Genomic DNA, 25,876 nt, shown 5'->3' on the forward strand with positions numbered 1-25,876 from the left:
CCACGAGGCAGCTGGCTCACACTGTGACAGAAAATAATCATGAACACATTCAAGTCAGTCATTCTAAGTGGTGACATTTGTAAAAACCCTCCACACACTCAAATATCCAAGTCCAGAGGATCCCCTTAACCCAATCTCATCCCCTGTGCCCCTCCCCACTCTAGCCCCTCCAAGGTCTCACCTTTATATATAATTTGACAATTATATATATATATATATATATATATATATATATATAAAATGCTTATTTATTTTTGAGGGAAAAAAGGAGGGAGGAAGGGAGGGAGGGAGAGCCAGTGGGGGAGGGGCAGAGAGAGAGGGAGACAGAGAGTCTAAGCAGGCTCCAGGCTCCACACTGTCAGCACAGAGCCTGATGTGGGGCTCGAACTCACGAACTCTGAGATCATGACCCAAGCCAAAGTCAGATGCTTAACTGACTAAGCTACCCAGGCACCCTGAAGGTCTCACCTTTAGAAGCCTTGAGAGACACATCAGAGCCCTGGGCACTGTCACAGCCACAGTACAACAGGACGTGGTCAGAGCCTCCAGGAGATGAGACAAGGGAGCTATGGGGTGGGTGAGCTCCTCATGGGGCCCCGTCTGCACTACCCAGGGTCTCAGGGATCACCCCGTCCATACTTACTTGCAGACTGAGTGTAGCTCCATCTTTTCCCCTGTGAGAACAAAACATCGTGTCAGAGGCCAGGGAGAAGGCTTGGGCCCTGACGTCCTAAAGGGGCCCCTGAAATTTTGGCCTCCAAAGAAATTTCCAGAACTTTAACTACAGACCTAGGGCAAGATTACACAATGTGAGGTAAGAGGACATGTGGAAACTAGATCAAAGCTTCCTGGAGGTCTGTGTGCAGCAGGGCCTCCCCTCTGTCCTGTGACTGCTGGGAATCAGGTCCCATCACCAGAAGCATCGAGGTGAACGTTTTGTCTCTTTTTCAGGTGTGATTTTCGAAAGAGTATTAGCAAACAAGGTCCAACTGGGTGAGCACATGTGTGTGGATGGTGCCTCTCAGGACTGAGGCAAGACACTGGAAAATTACATATGGCTTGAACCCCTCCCCCCTCCCCCCATCACTCTCCCTGCAACCTCGTGCAAGAAAACTCTGACCTCACCCCTTTCCCTGTGGGAGCTCTTCCTCCTCCAGGTCCCAGGTCCAGTGGCCACAGCTCCAAGGACAGCCAGACCAGCAATGATTCCCATGATGGGGATGTTGGAGTGATGCAGGGGCTCTGGGAACGAAAGGGAAGGTGAGAGTTCTGACCCCTGGGCCTCAGCTGTGATGCCGCTGAAGGTCTACAGAAGGTGTCGTGTATTCTGCTGTCTGGATAGAATCCACCCCTTCATCCCCCTTCTTACTCCATCTCAGGCTGACGGGATCCTGTAGCCTCCCGTGCTGCACAGGCACGTGTATCTCTGCTCCTCTCCCAGAAGGCACCACTACAGCCGCCCATTTCTGGAAGGTCCCGGCTCGGCAGGCCTGGTGTCCACAAGCTCCGTGTCCTGGGTCAGGACCTCACACTGCCAGGTCACAGTAATCTCTGTCCAGTAGAAGCCCACAGCCCTTCACTTCAGGGTCCCCTCATGGTCAGAGATGGGGTGGCAGGTCACATGTGTCTGTGGAGGATCTGAGGAGAAGGGTCAGAGACTTTAGGAACTTTGCATCATCCCCCGGGGGCCACCGAAGCAGCACTCATGTGACCATGCTGAGAATGGAGAGGACAATGGGGTGGGCAAGGGAGTGCAAGACTCACATCCCAGCCTGAGCTCCAGGATCTCGGATAACTTCCCATCCCTTGGGAAGGTCTGGAGGCAGGGTAAGTAAGACAGCCTAGGGGAGGAGGCTCAGGGTCCCTGAGTGAGGGAACAGAGACTTCTAGTCCTGACCTGGTAGAGGAGGCCCAGTGGCTAAAACACCTGGAGTCAGCCCTCCAATGAAGTTGGGCATGGGACAGAGAGCAAGGCCTGAGGGAGGATGTCACCTGGGAGTGCCCAAGGTGAATACCAGGGTCAAGGAAACCTGCTATTGAATTCTTTTAGAGATATGTCTCTCCACAGAGACTGGATCCCCTCTGTCCTGAGAGAAGGATGGGTCCTGCGAGCCAGTCTCTCTCTGACACAGGATCTGAAAACCCAGGGGAACTCCTCACCCTCAGGACCCAAGGAGGGGGACAGGGAAGAATTCTGGTGTCAATCCTATTTTCCTCCCTTTCGGTGGGGCCAGCAGGAGGTACAGCACCTGCCCCAGGGGAGATCAGGAGGCCTGGCGGCCCCACACACCTGCTTCCTACAAGGTCTCTTTCCCTTTCTCTAGGTACAGGTGGAGCCCCAGCACGTACTCCCTCTGCAGGTAACACCCGGTAGTGCTTGGCTGCTCAGGCCGCCTCCCACTGGCCCCCAGGATCCGAACCGCCTCCTCCGCTGCCCTCCAGGAGTGCAGGTCCTCCTTCAGGGGGCTGTAATCGGCGCCCTCCTAGCGAATTGCTCACACCCGCCGAGGTGGTTCGCATCGAACCCTAAGTTGCAGCCAGAAGTCCCTTGGACGGTGAGGCCCTGGCCCCGCCCACTCTCTCACCCAGCCTCGCGGGCATCCCCGCCCACTAGCTAGCTAGCCTCCCCCCTCTCCCCCACCCCACCCCCCCCTGCAGTCGTCCCCCACCCCCCAGCCCTGCAGCCAGGCTCTCCTGGCCTCACTCCTCAGGATACCTACCCGCAGTGATTGGTCAAAGACCCAGAAACTAGATAAAATCCGAGTGAATCCCCGCGGGCTCATCCTGGGTGGGGGCCGCGAAGGTCTCCTGGCCTCGGGGTGAATCCCGGACCCGGAGCTCAGAGAGACCTCAGCAGGTCCAAGGGGGATTCAGGGACTTGTCACCTGGACCCTGGCCCGGGTCATTCACGGGACTCGTTCTGGTCGTAGTGGCGGAGGGCGGTGTGCAGGTTCGGTCGGGAGGTCTGTGCGTCCACCTTGGCGATCTCCGTCTGCTCGTCCCAAACTGTGTCCCTCCTGCTCCACCCACGGCGCCCACAGCTCTACCCTCGGACTCGCGGCGTCGCTGTGGAATCGCAGGAACTGCGTGTGGTCCACTTGGCCCACCGAGACGTACAGCGCCTCCCCGCGACCGGTCCGGGACACCGCGGTGTGGAAACACCTCAGGGAGTGGGAACTGTGGGCACAACGGGGCTGAGACCCCGCCCGACCCTCCTCCAGGCCCGGAGCCGGGTCCCAGATGGAGGCAGCCTGGAGGGCAGGGCGAGGGGCACTCCACGGGGGGGGGGGGGGGGGGGGGGGCGCGGAGAGCAGGGCGGGGTCGCAAGAAGGACTCAAGGGGAGGATGGCCCAGGCCTGGGCAGGGGTGGGTGGGGGTGTGGAAGCCAAGCTTCCCCAGTGGTCCAGCGTCCCCACCAGGCGGTCCCTTTGCTCCTACACATAACAGGCTCTTTCCTTCTGACCTCACACTCACTGGCCCAGGTCAGGGTCATGGCCAGGCCCCTGAAAGCACCAGGAGGCAGGTTCAAGGCCCCAGGATCCCCATCCCCTGGGAGAATCTAAGTCCCAGCCTGTCTGTGGCCAGGACAGGCCAGGGAACGCGGTGAAGCTGATATGATAGTCTTCTCTAGAAACCAGACAGGCAATGGGAGTGTGAACAGGGGCGCCTTCATGAATCCCAGACAGGGGGACCTGACACAGGCTGTGACAGGGAGAAGTGAAACCAGGGGAGATGGGGACTCCCAACACTAGGCTTCCCTGCCTCTGTGCCCTTGCACCTTACACCCTGAGAGCCACACCCTCTTGGGGACAAGGGACTGGGACCTGACCCCTCTCCTCTTGCAGGGAGCTCTCTTTGTCACACTGTTTCTCTGAGTTCTGGTCCAGGGACTTTCTGAAGGTGCCAGGTAGAGACAGCACACTGGGCTCAGCCCTTTCTCCTCACTTCCCTTCCTGGAAACACCCCCTCCCCCACCCCCCTGAACTGGACTCCCTTCCTCTAACCCCTTATCTCTCTCCCTGGACTGACTGACTGACTGACTTACCTATTTATTTACTTATTTATTCATTGTTTTTATTTAAATTCCAGTCAGATAACATACAGTGTTATATTAGTTTCCGAGAACAACAAAGTGATTCAACAATTCCATACATCACCAGGTGCTCTCATCAGGAAGGCAACATGCCAAAGAAAGAATAGGGACCACTTCTCACACCATACACAAAAATAAATGCAAAATGGATTAAAGGCCAAAATGGCCTGAAACCATAAAAATCCTGGAAAAGAACACACACGCTAATTTCTTTGACATGGGGAGTAACAACTTCTTTCTAGATGTGTTCCCTGAGGCAAGGGAAACCAAAGCACAAATAAACTACTGGGACTACATCCACATAAAAAGCTTCTGCACAAGGAAGGACATAACCTCCTGGACTGTTTTAGAAAGAAACTTCGTCCCAGGGAATTTGATGTCAGAGACTGAGCTGGGTTCGGGATGGTTGGTAGAGAAACAATGGTTTCCTCTTGAAACCTGGGGCACCTGTGCCTGAGGCACCAGCTAGAGAATCTCACAGAGGCCTGTTTGCTTTTTGTTTATTAACCATCATCTTGGTCACCACTGAATGATCCAAATCTAATCTGTCAAACTAGTGGTTTTATCCTTCCTAGATACATTTGTTTTCATATCCTTGCAATAACTAAAGCTGTAATTTTCACTTTCCCAAACCACGGCGTAGAGCTTTTGTATTTTTTTTAACGTTTTTTTAAAATTTATTTTTGAGACAGAGAGAGACAAAGCATGAATGGGGGAGGGGCAGAGAGAGATGGAGACACAGAATCAGAAGCAGGCTCCAGGCTCTGAGCCATCAGCCCAAAGCCCCACGCGGGCCTCGAACTCACGGACCGCGAGGTCGTGACCTCAGCTGAAGTCGGACGCTCAACCGACTGAGCCACCCAGGCGCCCCGAGCTTTTGTATTTTAAAATAATCTTCATTCCATAGCTCTGTGAGTCCCAGACAATCCTCAACACAAAGCAGCACATAGAAGTACAGTTTGCTACTGTATATGATCTGTGCCTGGGCCTTTGTTTATCAAGGGGACTAAGTGACAGCTGGAGAGGCTGATGCCACTGCGGGAAGATTTCTTTTATCACTTACATTTCCCGAGGGGAGGGGCAGGGCACACCACACAGGGCCAAGTGGGGGCAGAAGGAGAGGAAGAAAGCATGGCTCAGAGCCTTGATTGTGTTTTCCTTGAGAAAGGGAAGGAGGGGCTGGGGAAACAGTTTACAACTGACCAGTCTGAATAACGTTATCGGTGGGCTCTGGGGGATGGGATTTCTCTCTAGAAGGCTGGTAGCTGACCCTGGGTCTTTGGAGCAGAGGAATATTGCCTCCTGGAGTGTATGCGCCTGACAGAGAGATGGTTCAGAATGTGGCATCTGGATTGGATTGTTGAGTTTGCAAAGGAAAGGCATGCTCCGGGGCAAGCACTTAGCTGTCTCTAAGAATTGTCCAGCCAGGGGACGGACAGTGTCTCCCCAGTGACGGGAGTCACAAATGTCAGAGCATCAAGAATACAGAAAATATCATTAATACAGTATATTTCGACCATAGTATGCAACCATCAATTCCTTCAAAGTGGCATGTATTTAGTGCAGTGAAAACGCCCTTCACCAGTGTTCGTGCACTGCCTGTGGTTGTGAATGAAAACCTAAGGAATATTTTATTGGGGTGTTATTGGTACCATTTTCTCCACCCTGATTAATGTAAGGAGGTAATTGGTTTTCAGGCAGCCCCCAGAGTACAGTAAACAGTAGATGCAAAGAATTTCTTGCTAAGCCCTGTAGATAGAGGTTTATTAAAAATCTGTATAACAACATATTTAAATCTGAGAATTCCACTGGTTTAGAATTCTTTCCCTCTGCTTCTTTTCCTCACCCTGTGTCTACAGCCCTTCTCTACGTCTCTCTCATCCCTCAGGCCCTCTCCTCCCCTAAGTCTCCACCATCCTCTCCCTCCTGGATTGTGGCCCTGGTGCCCTGCATCACTTGCCACCTGGGGCTCTTCTCCTTGCAGGAGTCAGCGACCTTGCTAATGTGAGTCAGGTTGTGTCTTGTGTTCACTGAAAATGCTCCAGTGACCACGTCCCACTCTTGGGAAGCCTCTAGAATGTAGGGCCCATGAGCACAGGGGCTTTGGGCTATTTTGGTGAAAGCTGTATCCCCGGCATAGAAAGCCATTCCTGGTGAATGGTAAACACTAAATTAATTGTTTTCAAATGAATGAATGAATGAAATATGCTATTAGAATTTAATTCCAGGGGTGCCTGGGTGGCATCAGTCCATTATGCGTCCGACTTCCACTCGGGTCATAATCTCACAGTTCATGAGTTCGAGCCCCATGTCAGGCTCTGTGCTGACAGTCAGAGCCTGGAGCTTGCTTCAGATTCTGTATCTACTTCTCTCTCTCGCTGTCCATCCCCCACTCATGATCTGTCTGTCTCTCTCAAAAAATAAAAGACAAATTTAAAAAAAAATTAAAGAATTTAATTCCATGATACAAAATCATAAAATGAAAAATACATAAGCAAAAATGAGGAAAGATTTTTTTCATGCCACTAGTATGCATGAAGTTTCATAACTTCATTCCGGGGGCAAGACCGCTATGTACACTGAGGCTGTGCAGTGGTTTCCTATTGCCGCAGAACAAATTCCCACAACCATAGTGACTTACGACAGCAGCCATCCATGTGTCCCAGTTCTGCAGGTCAGCAGTCCAGTGTGATGCTGAGGGTTCTCTCCGGTGTGTCACAGGCAATGTTTGCACCTTGCGCTCAACATCCCCTCCAAGCTTGAACAGAGTTGTTGGCAGAATTCCATTTCCTGGAGCTGGAGCACTGCGGTCCTCCCCCTGCAAGGGTCCACTTCCTTGCACAATGTCAGTGGGATGCTGCTGTCAGCTCCTGTGGCCACCAGCACTGCTTGCCCGGTGGCCCCTTCCATGGTCAAGGCTTCTCTCACGGTGAGTCCTGTTCATTATGCCAGGCCTTCACTCAGGAAGAACCTGATCCTATTAAGGGCTCTCCTGATGAGGTCAGGATTAACCATGATAACCCTCCTGTTTTAATTCAGCTGATATGACCCTTAACTGCACATGCAAAGTCCCTTCACACCAGCACCAGGATTACTGTTTGATCCAACAACTGGGAGAGTATGAACAACCTGAGGTTGGTTAAGGCAACCATCTTGGAATCTGCCGGGGTTTGTAAGTCAAATGCTTCTTTCACCCATTATTTTTATTGAATGCTTCAAACTTGTCTTTAGAAAGTAATAATGAGAAATTTATTGAACATTCATATAAACTTAACATCTCTCACTATGGTCTTCAATGAGATTTGGTAAAAGAGATTTAGGCATCAACAAATTTTATTTTATTATTTTATTTTTTTAATTTTTTTTAACTTTTTTTTTTAATTTATTTTTGAGACAGAGAGAGACAGCGCATGAACGGGGGAGGGGCAGAGAGAGAGGGAGACACAGAATCAGAGGCAGGCTCCAGGCTCTGAACCATCAGCCCAAAGCCCGACGCGGGGCTCGAACTCATGGACCGACCGCGAGATCGTGACCTGAGCTGAAGTCGGACGCTTACCGACTGAGCCCACCCAGGTGCCCCAGTCATCAACAAATTTTAAAAAACACAGTTACTCTGTCCTAAAATATTTTAGGCAATTCTGCTTGTTGTCATTCCATTCAAATCTGCAATTTCATCAGTGGTTTTTCCTTTGTATGATTTCCAGCTTAATTTGCATTGAGCAACAATGTACTTTTTCATTCTGTGAATACATTGAACCAGTTGAATGTGAAGTTAATGTGCCCCATCAAATCCTTCACCAGATAGAATTGCCTGCACACCATATGCAACATTGTATGCCAGAAATTAATGAGGTGCCAGTGAGCAAAAGATCAAATGACCAAAAGATCAAATGTGTATGATATTCTGTATCCTCTCTGTTACACGGTTCAGAATAATTGGCTGTGGTTTTCTTCCAATGCAAATAGTTCTTACAGAGTATCCTTGGCATGAACTTTGGTATTTCATTTTAATGGGCCGGAAATCCTCCTGAGTGTATGATCAGGAGTAGAATTGCTAGACTGTACGCGGGATGTGCTGTAACCAGACCAGCCAACGCCAGCTTGATTTCCAAAGTGTTTGTACCAGTGTAACCTTTCACCAGGCGTGTGCATGTGTTTCTGTTGCTGTTCCGATTGCTCTGAAAATGAAAACTGAGAGGCAGCTCTTTCACCTGAAGGGCAGGCAAGAGTGTGAACATCATGGCCTGGTTGCAGGACTGCCCAGGTCTGACCCTATTAATAACTTGATTTCCTTCACTTGAATTCCATGTACCTTGTTACTATACCTGCAACCTCTAAGTCCAGATATGCTTCGTTTCCACATCACCATATAGTATTGTTTTATTCATTTGGAATCTTATCGTATATGTTTAGAATCATCCATAATAAAGACAGAGGAAGGGAAAGGGGGAGCAGACTGGTGCAAGGAGAGACAAAACACAATAGAAAACAAGAGCAAGAAAATAAAGGAGCAGAATTGAAGGCAGTGAATACAGACAACATTTTCAAAGTGCAAGGAGGGGTGCCTGGGTGGCTCAGTTGGTTAAAAGTCCGACTTTGGCTCATGTCAGGATCTCATGGTTCATGGGTTCGAGCTCCGTGTCAGGCTCTGTGCTGACAGCTCAGAGCCTGTAGCCTGCTTCGGATTCTATGTCTCCCTCTCTCTACCCCTCCCCTGCACGCCCTCTGTGTCTCACTAACTCTCTTTCTCTCTCTCAAAAATAAAAATAAACATTGAAAAACTCAAGTGCAAGGAAATAAAAGAGATGTAGAATAAAATAAGTTTTAGAGAGCTTTACTAGCAATCTATTACTGTGTAACAGACGACGCTCACAGTTAGTGGCTTAAAACAACAAACTCCTCTTTGCTCACAAGATACTATAAGACAAATGCCCTGGAGCAGAGGCTGAAGGGAGAAGCTGGACAAAGAGGAGGAATTTACAGAAGGAATAAGCAGTGGGTGGTTGCTTTACAGATGGAAAGATTTTGTTAGTCCTCCAGGAAGCAGGTTCCAAAACAAGACAGGGTTAAATTCACCATGATATTATCAGAGGAAACACCTGTCAGAGCATAGGAGAGGGAGACAAAAAATTCTGGAAGGGCCAGCAGACCGAGATGCCAGTCCGGCCCCACATGATGGTCCAGAGGAAACAGGTGTGTTGCACTATCACAGACCACCAGGCAACCTACGTGAAGGTGAGCAAGGCCGGAGAGGAGTCCTCAGCTACAGTCAGCCGTCAGAGAGCCCCATGCCGCCCAGAAACCAGCCCGCCTTCATGTCCCAGACCTGTTACTGTGTGACCCAGCCCATGGGAAGTAGGGCGTCTGCACAAATACTGCCATGGATTGCAGAGCCCAGGTGTGGGGGCCCTTGTGGCTTATCTGGGAGCGTGACCGCAACCTTCCTACCTGAGCAGTCTGGGCCGTTGGAAATGAAGACCTTGTCAGGCTGGGTTCCTGCACTTGTCCCTTCATAGTTACAATGGGACAAGGAAGAACCAGCAGGCATCCGCGTCTCACCCGGGTTCCCCCTACATTTACTCTTATCCCAGTTGTGTAAGAGGACCCCGACCCCTGACCCCCTCCTGAGGATCAGGGTGGATTACTTCTGCCTGGAGAAGAGCAGACTCCTGCCTTGGGCACAGCGAGTCCAAACATCCCTGGTGGCAGCCATAATGTGTATGAGGTTCGGTCGATCCTTATTCCAGGACCTCCAACCTGCCGTGTTGAGAAATGCAGACAAAAGAAGCAAAATTTCTCCAGTGGCTGATTGGAAGCAACGGTATGTGGATCGATACCTGTTTCCACCCCTTGGGTCCTGGACTTACATACTCTTCTTCATGAGACCACAGCACTATATAGAGAAATCTCATTCAATAAATACATTGTCTTCTGGAAAATGGCACCCATCCCTTTGGAGTATTTTCTCAAAGCTGACAGCTTGTGCCCTAGAAGGGCCATTCTGTGTGGCTGACTAAATCTGGACCATCTGAAATGTAACATGACAGGTGGATCCCATAGTCACGGCACATCCTGCACCTCCTTCACTGTGAGGGGTCTCCCAGCTACATTCCGTGTTGAGAGCAATTCTGAGCCTGTGGATCATGCATTTTGATAGCCCCTAGATAGTGGCACTGGCTGTGTGGGCAGGAAACAAGAGTGCACACATGGGAGAGGTATCTGTCCCATGAGGATGAGTCTCTGGCCCTTCCAAGATGGAAGGGGCTCAATGCAGTCAACTTGTCACTTCATGGACAGTTAATCACCTAAAGAGATGGTGTTATAGCAGGGCCCAGTGTTGGCCTCTGTTTCTGACAGGGTGGACATTCAGAGGTAGCAGTAGACCAAATGAGAATCATGGCTGCTGGATCCATATGTGGCTTTGTCTCTGCCATGTGGTCACTCCATTCATGCGCCCATTCCACCAGTCCTGGGCTGACCAGTGATAAAGGCTTGATGAAGTCAACTTATCAGCTCAGTGTTTCATTTCCTGTTCATAGGTGGGTGTTTGTTGGTGAATGATTCAGGCTTCAGTGCCAAGAGACCATTTCCATTTAGGATGGACTGATGCGGACCTGGCTAATTGATGACTTAGTGTGTTACACAGAACCTAGCACATAGGGTCATTTTTAAAAGTTTATTAATTTCTTTTGAGGGGGTGTAGAGAGAGAGAATGAGTGGGGGGAGGTACCGAGAGAGGGAGAGAGAGAATCCTAAGCAGCCTCCATGCTCAGCACTGCACCCAATCCAGAACTCTATCTCATGAATTGTGAGATCATGCCCTGAGCCGAAATCTGGAGTCAGACACTTCACAGACTGAGCCACCAGGAGCCCTGCATATGGTCATTTTTAATCATGTGCCTTCTTGGTGTCCCATGAACAAGCATTCTGTCTTACCAGGTCCTGAAACACACCACATGGCACTTCTATTCTGAAAGGGAATCTACTACTCTTTGTGGATGGCATGACCTTACTACAATACCTGAGGTGCCAGCATGTGATTCTCCTACTAGTGCTTTCCTTTAGCTCCACACCGCATCCTTTCCCAGCATCGACCCTTCTACCATCAAGAGGTCCAATAGATGGTATCTGAATGTAGCATGGCCTGGACCTTTCTGTTCTGGTCCCACTCAAAGCTAGCATCCCTCTAGGTCATCCAGACGTGGGCCAAACGTAACCCCTAGGGGTGAAATGTGTGTTGCTGGAACCCCACGTGTCCCCTGGGCCATGTCCTTCCTTCTTTGCAGCGAGAGATGCAACTTGCAATAATCGGTGTCTTACCTTGGAGGGAATATCCCTGCATGCCTCTGACGTCTAGATCCATAAACCTTAATCAGATGGCCCCTCCCTGCTTCTCTAAAATGATTCATTTACTTAATTTTTAATGTTTAGAAAATGATGGTAGTTAGCATCAATGACCAAATTTATCATAGTTTTAAAGCGTAAAATGTAAGATTTACCATCTTAATCATTTTTAGGTGTACTGTTCAGTGTATTAAGTACATTTATACTCCAAGACTACCGTCAACACCATCTGTCTTCAACTCTTTTCTTATAATCAAGACTGAAACTCTTTATCCATTCAACAAAATTCCGTCATTATCCCCTTGTCACATCCTCTGCAAAATGCCATTCTAGTTCCTGTCTCTATGGATTGGGCTATTCTAGATCCCATATGTAAGTGCAATCATACAGTACTTGTGTTTTGGTGGCTGGTGTATTTCAATTAGCACAATCTTCTCAAGGTTCATCCGTGTTGTAGTGTGTATCAGGTTGTTCCTTCTTTGTAAGGCTGTATTGTATTCCATTGTACGTATACACCTTATTTTGCTTATCCCTTCATCTATTGATGGACAATGGGTTGCTTAATTCTTTTGGCTCTTGTAAATAATGCTGCTTATAAGTATGGGCTTATAAACACCTGTTCATGTCTCTTCTTTCAATTCTTTTGGGTATATACTCACAAATGGAGTGGGTGGATCATACAATAATTCTATGTTTAATTTTTTGAGGAAGCTTCATACCATTTTCCATAGTGGCTGCTCATTTTACATTCCCAACAGTGTACAAGGGTTCCAATTTCTTTTCCTGTTCACTGGCACTTGTTATTTTGTTATTTTTAAAAGAGTAGCCATTCTATTTGGTGTGAAGTGGTATCGATGGACCCTCATTTGTCCCCTTGTACGAAGGCTGGAAGAAACCACTTCTTCCCCTAAGAACTGGTATCTCACTGTGGTTTTGATTTGCATTTCCCTAAGGATTATTGATGTTGCATATCTTCTCACGTGCTTGTTGGCCATTATATATCTTCTTTGGAGAAATATCTGTTCAAGTCCCCAGCCCACTTTTTAATTGGGTTGTTGGTCTTTTTTCGTCTCAGGAGCTGTCTATGTGTTCTGAATATTAATCCCTTATCAGATTTGTGAGTTGGAACTATTTTCTCCCATTCTATGGGTTACATTCTTCCTCTCTTGATACTGTTCTTCAATGCACAGAAGTTTTAAATTTTCACGAGGACCCATTTGACTATTTTTTCTTTTGTTGCCTATGACTTTCATGTCACATTCAAGAAATCACTGTCAAATCTAATGTTGTGAAGCTTTGCCCTAAGTTTTTCTTCTAAGATTTTTATAGTTTTTGCCCTTAGGATTAGGTTTTTCATCCATTTTTAGAGTAATTTGAGTGCAGTCTTAGGTATGGGTCAACTGTATTCTTTTGCATGTTGATATCCAGTTTTCCCAGTATCATTTGTTGAAATGACTGTCTTTTCACAATAAATGGTCTTGGCACCCTTGGCAATAATCACTTGACCATACATCCAAAGGTGATTTTCTGGACTCTGTTTCTGCTTAAGTCTGTATATCTATTTTTATACCACTACCATAATGCTTTGATTTTGGTAGCTTTATATAAGTTTCAAAATTAGGAAATTCAAAGTTAGGCCTTCAACTTTGTTCTTTTTCATGAATGTTTTGGCTTTTGGGGTCTCTTGACCCCAAATAAAATTCCATATGATTTTTAGAATGAATTTTTCTATTTCTGCAAAATATATCATGTGGATTCTGATAGGGATTGCATTGAATCTGTTGATTGCTTTGGGTAATATTAACAAATCAAAAATGTTAAGTCTTTCAACGTAGAAAAGTCTTCCCTTTTCTTAATGTCTTCATGAATTTCTTTCAGCAATTTTCTTAGTCTTCCCTGTACAAGTTTTTGCCTCCTTCATGAGGTCAGCTCCCACAGTTTTATTCATGCTATTGTAAATAGAAGTGTTTTCTTAATGTCCTTTTGAACTGTTCCTTGTGACTGAATAAAAATGCACATGATTTTTTCATGTGATTTTGTATCCTGCAACTTTGCTGAATTCATTTATTAATTTTACCATTTTCTTTTCTTTTTTTTTTTTTTTTGGTTGGATTTTTTTCTGGAGTTTCTACAGAGAAGTTTGTGTAATGAAACAGGGATCAATTCATTCCTTCCTTTCCAGTCTGGATACCTTTTACATCTTTTTCTTGGCTAACTACTCTGGCTATAGCTTCCAATACTATGTTGAACAAAAATGATGAGAGCAAACATCCTTGCCTTATTCCTAATCTTAGAGGCAAAGTTTTTAGGCTTTCAACATTGATGTTCACTGTGGGGTATTCATCATTGGATTTTATTATTTTGGGATAATTTCCTTTTCTTCCTTGTTGAATAAGTGCTTTTATAAGGAAAGGATGTTGAATTTTTTCTTTTTCTGCATTGAACATTGAGATGACCATGTGGTTTTTTTCACCTTAATTTTTTTTAATGTGATGTATCACCTTGATTGATTTCCTATGTTGATACATCCTTGCATTCCACGAATAAATCCCACTTGTCTTGGTGTATAACCATTTTAATATGCTTCTGAATTCAATTCGCTAGTATTTTGTTGAGTTTTGCACCAATATTCATCAGGGATATTGATCAGTAGCTTTCTTTCCTTGTAGGATCTTTGTCTGGCTTTGGTATCAAGACCATGCTAGCTTTATAGAATGACTTCAGAAGAGTTTCCCTTTGCTTCAAATTTTTGGGAAGAGTTTGAAAAGTGTTGGTGTTCGTTCTGTAGATGTGTGGTAAAGCTCACCAGTAAAGCCATGAGGTCCAAGGCTTTTCTTTGTCAAGTGTACCCTTTCTGGTTATAGGTCTATTCAAATATTCTATTTTCTTATAATTGTGTCTTGGTAGGTTTTAGTTTCAGGGAATCTATCCATTTCATCTAGGTTTTCCAATTTGTTTGCATACAGTTGTTTACAGTACTGTCTTATAATCCTTTTTATTTCTGTAGAATAGGTAATAGTATCTACACTTTCCTTTCTGATTTTAGTAGTGTGTTTTCTCTCTTTATGTCATTAGTCAATCTAGGTAAAGCTTTGTCAATGTTATTGATCTTTGCAAAGAACCAGTTTTTGGTTTCATTGATTTTCCAGATTACTTTTCTATTCCCTTTTCTACTCCTATTATTTATCTCTCTTCTATTCTATTCTATTCTCTCTATTGTCTCTGCTATTCCTATTCCAATTCCTAGAAGATTACTTTTCTACTCCTATTATTTATCTTTGATATAATACTGATTCCTAACTTTCTTCTGCTAGCCTTGTGTTTACTTTGTTGTTCTTTTTACTAGTTCTTAAGTTGTAGAGTTTGGTTGTTGATTTGAGATCTTTTTTGATATAAGCATTTTCAGCTATAAATTTTCCCATTAGCCTTGTTTTCCCTGTATTCTGTAAGTTTGGATATATGGAGTTTTGTTTTCAGGTGTCTCTAAATATTTTCCAATGATTTTTTTGGTGGTATACTTGTTATTTTACTGTTAATTTGACACATCTGGACCAAAGTATTCACAATACTTGATATACTTTGAAGGGAATCATGCACTATAGTCTTAGATGTAACCGGAGAACAAGCAAGAAAAGAGGCTTTAAAATATATCCAGTGTGTATTATTTCAATATTCATTCATTTACAAATTAGACTACATACTGTTCTTTTTCTTTTTGTAATTCTTTAAAGCTATTTATTTGGTTATTTATTTAGTTATTTATTTATAGCGTGGGTGGGTGAGTGGGGAAGTGGGCAGAGAGAAACTTGAGCAGACACCACCTTCAGCATGGAGCCCAAAAGCAGGGCTCAATCTCATGACCTGAGCTGCAATCAGAAATCAGATGCTCAACCAACTGAGCCACCCAGGCACCCCTCTTTTTCTTTTTCTTTCATTGTTTTATTCAGGCAGGATTCATTTAAGGAACAACAATTGAATTTTGTTTGCATTGCATAATACAAATGTTATGAGTGAAATGTTCTCTTATCTCCTGCATCCAGGAGAGAACCCATGAAATTCTCAGTTAGTATTCTAAACCAATAGGTCCTACTAAAAATAGGTCAAAATTTCAACAGCCAAATAGCCAGCCTGTTTGTGGTCTTGAAGAACATCTAATGGACTCTCAGGTGTTCTTATAATGAGGAGTACTTCAATTCCATGATATTTGTCAAAATTTGAAAGAGCATTGCATACAGAATCATTCTTGAAGTTCTAAATGCCATTTAAATGTCAACAATGGGAATTTTAAGTGGTTGTCTCACAGGGCCAAACCTGTAAATCCTAACTAGCTGAAATTCAGTACTATCATGACTTCTCATTTACAAGGTAACTAGTTGGTAAATTAATAGATGGCATAAAAATTAATACTTGACATTATTTTTAAAGGAGACAATGTATGATAACCAGGGAATACAGAAAACTCAGTGTATTTTCCAATAAGATAACCATTTAAGCCTCTATCTGTATACAACAGGGTGTAAGCCTGTCTCTATAATGAAGTTGCACATTTACCACAGTTAATCTTATTATGAGTTCTTGAATTGTTTTAGATATACACCTTTTTATTGACTAAATATTATATTTGTATACCTGGTGATTATGACTTAGGACATTGAGATGTTTTCAAAATATTTTTTAAGTTTATTTCTTTTGAGAGAGAGAGAGAGAGAGCAGGGGAGGGGCAGAGAGAGAGGGAGAGAGAGAATCACAAGCAGGCTCTGAATTGTCAGCACAGAGCCTGATGTGGAGCTAGGATTCACAAAACAAATCATGACCTGAGCTGAAATCAAGTCGGATGCTTCACTGATTGAGCCACCCAGTGCCCTGAGATGTTTTAAAAATATTTATAAATTTGTTTCTGCTATGCAAAAATAGCTGGCAATAATTTTACAGCATTTGGTTTTATAGAATTAAAATCTTACACAGTACTTATTTTAATGTTTAAAAAAATTCACAGAAAAAATACAAATTACACAACCTGATTGCATGGTACTGTTATTTCCAGTTTCCAGTTCTGGTAATTAAAGCCTCCATTAAGTCTGTTTACAATTCATTACCGGTTATTTGTGAAGGCAGCTCACATGAATTGCAAACAAAACCTTCAGGCTTCATGTTATTTACCAAAGAATTCAGCACAGCAAGAAATGAAAACCCAGTATACAAATTTACAGACTAATTTGCAAATTGACCGGTTCCTGTGATCCAAACTGTTTCAACCTTTCAAGGTGCTGTCCCTCATGTTCCATATCATTGTGACCATCCCTTTTACCCACAGAGGATCCACGGGTCTTTGGGAAGACTCAAACAATGTGAGGCCATGTGAAAAGTCACTGACTTCACCTTCAGTCCCGTAAATTGTTAATACTGGAGAGGTTATCTTAGAGACTTTGTCAATGTTTGGGAATGCATCCAAACAGTAGGTCTTCATGGTATCAGGAAAAGCGACTGGCATTGTGGAGGTCAAAGGGGAATGAAGAATTACTCTTTGTAATTCTTTGGTGTAAGAAGCACTCTTACACTAAGCAGCAAGATCCACAAATGGTACTGTCTCTCTCTAATTTGGCCATTATAGAATCACATTTTCAGGGCGTTATCCATATCTTGTCCTAAGAGTAAGCCAAGCAGCTTCTATACCTGCACAGAGGTTCTTCTCTGTTGGTTTCCCAGACCTTGCGCCATCCCAGAATAATCCTATGAGAACATATGACTATTACTCCATGATCCCAGTCCTACGTAAAGCTGCTCATCTGACCAAGATCAACAGCACTTTCATGTGAGAATAAAGTGTACTTGACATTGGGTGAACAAGCATAAACATGCAGGAATTCTGCTGCCTTTACTGGTTCTAGTCAGTAAACTCTAATAGCATCTCTTTGTCTAGAAGAGTGCTGCCAGTCTGCTGGTTGTGATTGATGTAAAGTCCGGAGGCTTCCACATTCATCATACATCAGCATGTAAGTTGGATCAGGTGGCAAAAATGCTAATTTTGAAGGCATTTTCCCAGAGAAGGCAGACAGCAGAAGAGGACACATAGTTCACTAAAGGAGAGATTACTCTTCTGCACCTGAGGTGTCAGGAAGAAAGAGCTGGAAGGGAGCCCCTGCCCACACACTGTCCTCCACAAGGTGTGAACCACCTGTACCTTCTGCCACCTCCCCTTCTGGCACTACAGAAGCCCCCCAAGACGCAGCCAGGTCTTTCTTCACCCTTACTGTCCTTTCTCTGCTTCTCCTCAGTCTCTACCACAGGGCCAGTTCTCCTGGTGGGAGGAAGGAGGACAGGGAACCGAAGGGGCGAGCAGAACCCTCGTTAAGGAAGGAGTTGGTCACCGATATAAATATTTTTTAAATAGTTCACTTGGGATTTCTTTGGGCCCATTGGTTAAGAGTGTGTTTGATTTCCTCCACTTTGTCAATGTTCCAGTTTTTCTTTTGGTTTTGATTTCTAACTGTATCCCATTGTGGTAGGAAAAGATAGTTTGTCTGATATCTTCTTTTTAATACTGTTGAGTCTTAGTTTGTGGTCTAACATATGGTGTATCCTGGACAACATCCCATGTGCGCTGGAGAAGAACGTGTATTCTGTTATTTGTGGGTGGAGTGCTGGGTACGTGTGTCAGATCTAGCTGGTTTGTTATGTTGCTCCAGATCTGTGTTTCTCTACTTTTCTTCTGCGGGGTGCTCTATCCAGCTTTGAGAATGGGAGAGTGAATTCTCCAGCTACTATTGCTGATCCCTACCTCTCCCTTCTATCAAGTTTTGCTCACATAGTTTGTTGATCTGTTATTAAATTCTAGAACTTTATCATTGTTATATCTTCCTGCTATATTAAAACTTTTATTAATATTTACTATTCTTTTTTTGTCTCTTCTAAATTTCTTTGATTTAAAGTCTATTTGGTCTGATATCAGAAGAAATACTCCTGTTGTCTCTTGGTTACTGTGGGCAGGGGATACCTTTTCCTTCTTTTCACTGTCAAACTATTTGTGTTTTTGGATAAAGTGAGTCTCTTTTAGACAACATAGAGTTAGATCATCTTTCTGTCACCTTTCTGCCAAGTGTCTAGTTTTGATTGGAGCATTTAATTCATTTAGATCCAAAGTAATTGCTGATAAGGAGGGACATGTCTCTGATATTTGGCTATTTTCTACATGCCTTATAATTATGTTGTTCCTCATTTCTGGATTTGTTGTTTTAGTGTTTGTTTAGTTTCGTTTTTTAGTGAAATGGTTTAATTCCTTCTTATTTCCTTTTACATATATTACTCTATAGACATTTTCTTTGTGTTTACCATGGGGATCACATCACACATCCTAAAAGTATAGCCCTCTAATGTGTATTTCTACAAGCTTATCTTCAATAACAGACCAAAAGTCTCATTTTATGTAGCCCATCTGATCCCCTTGCAGTAATTGATGTCAGAAAATTACATCTTTATACATCACCCCAAAACATAGACTAATAATTGTTTTCGTGTTATTTGTTAAATCAAGTCAAAAACAAAAAGTGGAGTTACAATTCAAAAGTATGATAATAGTGGCTTTTTCTTTAATGTATCAGTCATTTAAATCATGTAGACAACAAACACTAGAGTTACAAACCAAAGTCACACTAATACTACGTTTATAATTGCCCATTTATTTACCTTCACTGAGATCTGTATTTCTTCACACAGCTTCAGTGACTGTCCAGTGTCCTTTCATCCTGAAGGGATTCCCTTTGCAGACCTTGCCGGGCAACTATGGAGGAAATGAATTCTCTCAGCCTTTGTTGACCAGCGAATGTCATCATTTCTCGCTCACTTTGAAGACCCATTTTGCAGATATAGGATTCTTAATTGAATATTTTTCTTTCAGCACACGGCGTATCAGCCCATTGCCTTCTGGTCTCTAGGGTTTCTGATGACAAACCTGCCATTTTTTAAAGGAATGCTTGTATGCAATGAGTCCCTTTCCTCTTAGTGCTTTCAAGACTCTTTCTTTGCCTTTGGTTTTCAACAGTTTCATTATAATGTGTCTTGGTGTGGATGTCTTTGCATTTATCTTAAGGTGAATTTACTGTTCCTGGATGTTTATATTTACATCTTTCATCAATTTGGATCAAGTTTTCAGCCATTATTTCTTCAAATAATCTCTCTTACTTTATTCTCTGTCTTCTCTCTGGGACTCCCACAATGCATATGTGGGTCCCCTTTCTGGTGTCTCAGTGCTCCCCTAGGCTCTGTTCACTTGTCTTTAGTGTTTTTTATTTGGTTCCTCAGATGTGATCATTTCAATTGTCCTATGTTCATGCTCAGTGATTCTTGGTTCTGATTACTGTAATCTGCTCTTGAAACCTCTAGTAAATTTTTCATTACAGTTATTGTACATATCAGCACTGGACTTTCAGTTTCTTTTCGTGCTTTGTATCTCTTTGTTGATATTTTATTTTATTCTTAGCTCAATGTCTTGATTTTTTGTGATTTCCTTTAATTCTTTGAGCATCTTACAGACAGTTGGTTTAAAGTACTTGTCTATGGACACCTGGGTGGCTCAGTCGATTAAGCATCTGACTTCAGCTGAGGTCATGATCTCATGGTATGTGGGTTTGAGCCCCATGTCAGGCTCTGTGCTGACAGCTCAGAGCCCGGAGTTTGCTTCGGATTCTGTATCTCCCTCTCTCTCTGCCTCTCCCTGCTCACACTCTGCTTCTCTCTGTTTCTCTCTCTCTCAAAAATAATAAACTTTAAAAACAATTTTTAAAAATAAATAAAGTACTTCTAGTAAGTCCACATTCTGATCTTTCACAGGGATGTCTTCTAGGTTTTCTTTGTTTCAATGAATCATATTTTCCTGTTTCGTTGTATACTTTGTGTTTTGTTGTTGTTGAACACTGGTCATCTCAATCTTATAATGTGGTAACTCTGAAAACCAGATTCTTCCCATTAGCCGGTTTGTTTTTGTTTTGATTTTTGATCATTGTAGTCTGTGTGCCAGAAATCAGCCTGAGGTTCACATTTCAGCTCTTCCAAAGTCATTTTTCAGCCATGCTTCCCCCTGAGCACGTGTGCATGGTAACTTTCTACATTCTGCCCACCCTTCCACCAGTGTTGTTCAGTGAGAAACTGAGAGCAGAGTGACAATGCCTCAGTGTGGCCACAGTGCTGAAGACAGAAGCCCCAAGCTCCCCTTTTACCTGCTTAGCCAGGACCTCCCCAAGGTCTCCCTCAGCTACTGCATAAGGATAGGGCTCTACATACAGGGGGCAGACCCCTTGGGTCATGTTTGGCTTGTAAAGTGTTTCCCCAAATCTACACTGACACTGATGTTTCCTCCCCATTGAATAGCCAGGGACTCTGGCCTTACAGAAGAAAAAGGTCTCTAGGCCATTAAGGTTGATTCCTAGATCTGTAGCCAGACCCACAAACATGCTGGATGCTCCAGTACACATGCTGGCACTTTCCACAGAGGACCTTGGACCTAGGAGTCCCTGTCACTTGGTCTTGCTGCTGCCTCTGATGCTGGAGGCTGGGATACTGGCTCTTTCCTTTAGTGCTGTAAATGCCACAATCTTCTCTCCTGACCACTTCAGGTCTCACCGTCTGCTACCCATAACACTTGAGTCAGGACCTCTGGTACCCAAGGTCAAATCTCATTTCTACCCTGATGGCTAACCAAGAAATTTGAGGTCAGCCAGTCAGGAGCTCCCAAGGACCTTAATCCCTGTAGCTGTGCTAATGACCTACAACAGGAAAAGCCCCTTCCTGAGTCCCAGACATCTTAAAGGCATCTGGTGGTTAAGCGCTACCTGTCTACAGTTCCCAATGTGATTGAAATGTGAGTGTGGGAGACACTGTGCATAGCCCTGTTTGCTTTCTCAAGCAACCAAGACCAACAGGCAGGCACTAAACTCACATAGGAACACATGCAGATGCAGCCACATGTGTACAGGACCCACCACACTAAACACCCATGAACTTTCCTCTTTCCAGCCTCAAAGTAAACGTTAAGGAATTCTGGTCACAGCGTTCCTTCCTTCCTTCCTTCCTTCCTTCCTTCCTTCCCTCCTATTTCCAAGTATATTAAGTGAATGCCTCTGTGCCAATCTCTGTGTTAGGCCCTGTACTCATTTAATGAAACAGAACATATATTCTCCTAATGCTGACCATCTGATAGGAAAGACAGACAATAAATAAAACATACTAATAGCAAGCAGTACATTGTATGGTACATATTCCTGTGACCTGTTGCTAGGTAACCAAAAATCTACAAATAAAACAACCACTTCTTAGGGGCACCTGAGCGGCTCAGGTGGTTGAGCGTCAGGCTCTTGATTTCAGCTCAGGTCATGACCCAGGGTTGTGGGATGGAGCCCCCATCAGACTCCCTGCTGAGCATGGAGCCTGCTTAAGATTCTCTCCCTCTCTTCCTCTGCCTCTCTCCCCTCTGCGTGCGCGCGCGCGCTCTCTCTCTCTCTCCCTCTCTCAAATTAAAAAAAACCCCAACAACCACCTTTTAATTCTCTCTCATTCTGTAGGTCGGATCAGCTCGGTGGGCAGCTCTTCTGCTTCATGTGACATGAGCTGGGGCTGCCTTCATCTGAAGATCTGAATGGTCTAGAAAATACCAAAAGGCCTCCTCACAGAGCTGCAGGTGGTGCTGGCTCTCAGTGGAGAGTACAGTGATGCTGTTAAATGCCCTGTGCTGCCATCTAGTGTTGATCCAGGTCTTGAAGGTCACAAGCTCTGGGGGAAAAGAGAAGCCAGTAGAAGCCCAACTGGTGCAGAATGTTGCTTTGTGAGACTCAGGACTTCTCTTCAGATGCTGCAATCTCGGCTTGGCCTTTCTGTGAAGGAGGATAAAACCCTCATTTTTTAATACAATATTTTTTCCTTTTTCTTTAATTCTCTTTATTAATTTATTTAAGAGACAGGGGGAGACAGAGCAGACAGCTTGACTCGGGGCTTGACCCACGAACCATGAGATCATGACCTGAACCAAGGTGGGATGCTTAACCCACTGAGCCACCCAAGTGGCCCAGTCCCCTCACTTTTTTTCTTCTCTCACCCTTTTTCCAGCCCTTGCTAGTCTCCCCCCATGATCCCTCAGCATCCCTCTGCTTCCACCAACCACCAGACAGGAGCAGGAAAAGGCCTCAGGATCAAGGACAACACCCTGGAGCAGAAATTCAATGTCTTCCTTCCTCTCAAGCCTCGACCCATCCCCCAGCAGAGTACAGACCCTCCCTGAAAGACATGTCCCTGTTGCTTGTTGTTCCAGGTCAGGCAATGGTCACAAACACAGCTCTTTCTCCCTAGCTGTCCGGCTCCCCACCCGCATAAGCACCTGCGCACAAGTGTCTGCTTTCTGGCCCTCTGCCACAGGCACTGACTCCACCTGCAGCTCAGCTTCCCCCTTCCTGTAGCGCTGAGCCAGCAGCTCCTAACTGGAAGGCACATCAGAAAGCCCAGGTGACCAGCAGGTCTCGTCTAGAAGAAGTGGGCTGCGGCGGGGTCTGCACTTGACCTGACTCAGGAGCACTCCACCTTCATAAAGGCCTGACCTTGCCCTCCAACCTCACCCCTGGCCCAGGCTTGCAGACTGCACTTGGCCTTCCCTCCTCCTTTCTGGCCCACACGCACCTGGAATCAGAGCTTGTCCCCAAGTGCTGCTTGTCTGAGGCTGCCAGGGCCTTCCTGCCCTGATCTTAGCAGGGACTGGACCAGGCAAGGCAGGCAATGCTGTAGCAAGGTTCTCTTGAGGTGTAGGAGTTATTAAGACTTCCTAGGTGAGGCTGTCTGTCCACTCTCTGCACCCTGAGATGCCACTGCACCACCTCCCCCCACCGCCCACATAGAACCCTCCCAGACAGGGCCTCCCTTTGAATTTTTGTTCCACTTTATATGCCTAGGAAGCTCACTGCTCAAGGGAATTCTTCTTATTAAAGTAAATTAGTGGAAATCACTTGTTTGGACACCAACATTTAAAGTAGGCATTTGAGAAATTAACGCATGACTTTCATGCTCTTTCTCCAGCAAATGCACCAGTGACATATGAGGCAACCATTTTGATCCCAAGGAACTAGAACTGATGTTTCCTCTGGGAGGACCACCCCAGGAGACCATGGGAACAACCGCAGACCTGCATGGCCTTTACTCTGGTTGTGACATGGTCAGAGCGCCTCAATGTGGGGCAGGGTGAATATCCCAGGCTGCCCCAGACCGAGGACCAACGTATAAACAGATTAGGTTCAAGCGTGAGAAAGCAGCCGGCCTCCATGATGGTCACACAGAGGTGGTAGAATCAACAGAAAATCCCCAGGCCCTGCCTTCCCCAACCTTTCCCTGCTTCATGCGTCCACTTGTTCTTTGCCCAAACGCAAAAGCTGTTTCCTTATTTCCCTCCCCTCAAGCAGCCTGATTACAGGGAAATCACGTTGACCATCCATTCCTCTAAATCTACAGGGCAGTGGCCACCTTGAGGAAGGGAGCTGGATCAAAGAGGCAAAGTGAGGCCACAGGGCACAGTCCACATGCTCTGCTCTAAATGGTCTTTTGGGCTGTGCCCTGAGAGACTGGGCAAGGCAAATCTTGGAGGTAGGATCGAACCAGTGGGCACAGCTGCCCTGGGAATGACCTGTCCTTTCTGCCCAAAAGGTCAAGAGGGATCCACATGTCCTTTTGCATTTGATCCACAAAGAAACTCTAGGAAGCATAGGGGCAGGTAGAGGGAGCCAGGAAAGAGTACAGGTGGGAGTGACTCAGAGGAACAATTCAGGACACAGGTCTTGGAGGAACAGTTTCAGGGGCTGCATAGTGGACAGAGGTGACCATCTGTGCTTAGGACGCATCGATCTGCTATAAGTGGATCCTCCCAGTGGAACATCATAGGCAGGGCTCTGGCACCACAGACTGACCCCTAGGGGTGGTCTTGTGGGTCTTTTTCTTGGATTCCTCATGATGGCTGGAGAGATTGGGGAAAGGGTGCACATAGGAAGGAAATAGGGTCATCAACTCTTGTCTGGATTCCTCCCCAGTGTTGAATCCCTCCCTGCTAGCTCTCTGACCCTTTCTTGCTTGTGCCCCTCTGATCCCATGATCTCCTGGGCCCTCTGCAGTCAGGACATAATTGCCACGCATCACCACGGGGTGAGCCTTGCTGAGTCTGAGAGTAGAGAGAGGTAGAGTCAAGTGCTGAGCAGGGAGTGCAGCCCTCGCTGCCCAATCCTCAGCCAGAGCCAGAAGTGGCCATGTTCCACACTCAAGGCCCCGGTGACCCTGGCTGTGAGCAGGGCTAAGGGTGTGGATGCAGGTGTGGCTCACAGGCCACCTCAGCACTCACACTTCCCACTCCTGTTACAGGAGCTTGTCGTCCCCTCCGATCTGTGCAGAGACAGATGAGGGATCCCACATCCCAGGAAAGCCCCTCTCATCCCACCATCTGCCCAGACTCTCACCTGGGCTTCCCTCAGCTGCTGGTGATTTCTTCCTGCATGAAAGGACACACACAATAATGGCAATAACAAAAGCAACAGAAGCAACCATAGCACCCCAATGGTTGGTCATCCATTCTGGTGCACCAGAGCATTTCTTGGAAAAAGGCCTTATATTAACCTGGGATCCCTACTTTCCTCTCCCCACCCTGGCTCCTGACCTGATCAGGGCCAGAGCCTCCTCCATGATCACTGCAGTCTCACCTGAGGGTACATGGTGTGCAGTGTGGTTCCAGGGGCTTCCATGTAGCAAGAGAACCTCTGCTCTTCTCCCTGGGAAATCCTTATGACCACACACATCCAGTAGGTCCCCTTCCCATCAGGAAGGACTCCCTAAACTGCTGGGCATCTTGGCTCACAGGATCCTCATCCTGAAGCAGGTCAGGAAGATATTCCCGGGAGGGAAACTGAAAGCCCAGCACGTCACGGTGATCATGCCCTCCAGGGCCTGGCTGCAGGTGACCTTCACTGTTGGGGACACTGGGGAAGAAAGCACAGAGCCAGCCGTGCACATGGCAGAGCACTGCTGCCCTCTAAGTGAGACAGAGAGGACAGGTTTGCTTCTCTCATCTTTCCAGCTCTGGCTGAAGCTGTCATTGACCCCAGACCTTCTCCAAGTCTGTTCTGCACCCTACAACCCAATTCCTGAGCTGGCAGGAGGATGCACCTGGGATCCAGGCCTCGCTCTCCCGGATCCTCATTTTGAGGCTGAGGAGGGGATATGGGGGGGGTGGGCTCCTGGGCTGAGGGGACTATAAGGGAACTCTCTGTGACAGGGTGGCTGGGGCTTCCTCTCCTGCTTGACACCCACCTTCCTGGTTCAGTTTTCTGTCAGAGGGTCCATGGCTTTCCTGGACTATTGACACTGGGAGGGTGCATTTCCATCCCCACCTGTTTGGTGTCTCTATCCAGAGGCTGTAACAGCACAGGT

At 45.8% G+C, this 25,876-nt stretch overlaps 2 protein-coding genes, 1 long non-coding RNA gene and 1 pseudogene across 4 annotated transcripts in view; 2 read left to right on the forward strand and 2 right to left on the reverse strand.

Moving 5' to 3' along the window:
- Nucleotides 1–25,876, reverse strand: part of LOC106984453 (class I histocompatibility antigen, Gogo-B*0103 alpha chain) — a 218,141-nt gene that overhangs the window by 130,089 nt on the left and 62,176 nt on the right. The gene's annotated exons all lie outside the window — the stretch shown is intronic.
- Nucleotides 1–25,876, forward strand: part of LOC106966627 (class I histocompatibility antigen, Gogo-B*0101 alpha chain) — a 388,211-nt gene that overhangs the window by 76,669 nt on the left and 285,666 nt on the right.
- LOC128315782 (uncharacterized) lies at nt 289–3,283 on the forward strand. Of its 2 annotated transcripts, none has more exons than XR_008298863.1 (3): nt 289–1,260; nt 1,380–2,555; nt 2,931–3,283. It is a non-coding gene; the product is annotated as an uncharacterized LOC128315782 (long non-coding RNA). The 2 variants fall into 2 exon arrangements; XR_008298864.1 differs by having other exon boundaries at nt 289–814; nt 952–2,555.
- On the reverse strand, nt 16,642–25,191 carry LOC106984452 (alpha/beta hydrolase domain-containing protein 17B-like; annotated as a pseudogene).

Source organism: Acinonyx jubatus, chromosome B2, assembly GCF_027475565.1.
Source record: "Acinonyx jubatus isolate Ajub_Pintada_27869175 chromosome B2, VMU_Ajub_asm_v1.0, whole genome shotgun sequence".
Lineage (NCBI taxonomy): Eukaryota > Metazoa > Chordata > Mammalia > Carnivora > Felidae > Acinonyx > Acinonyx jubatus.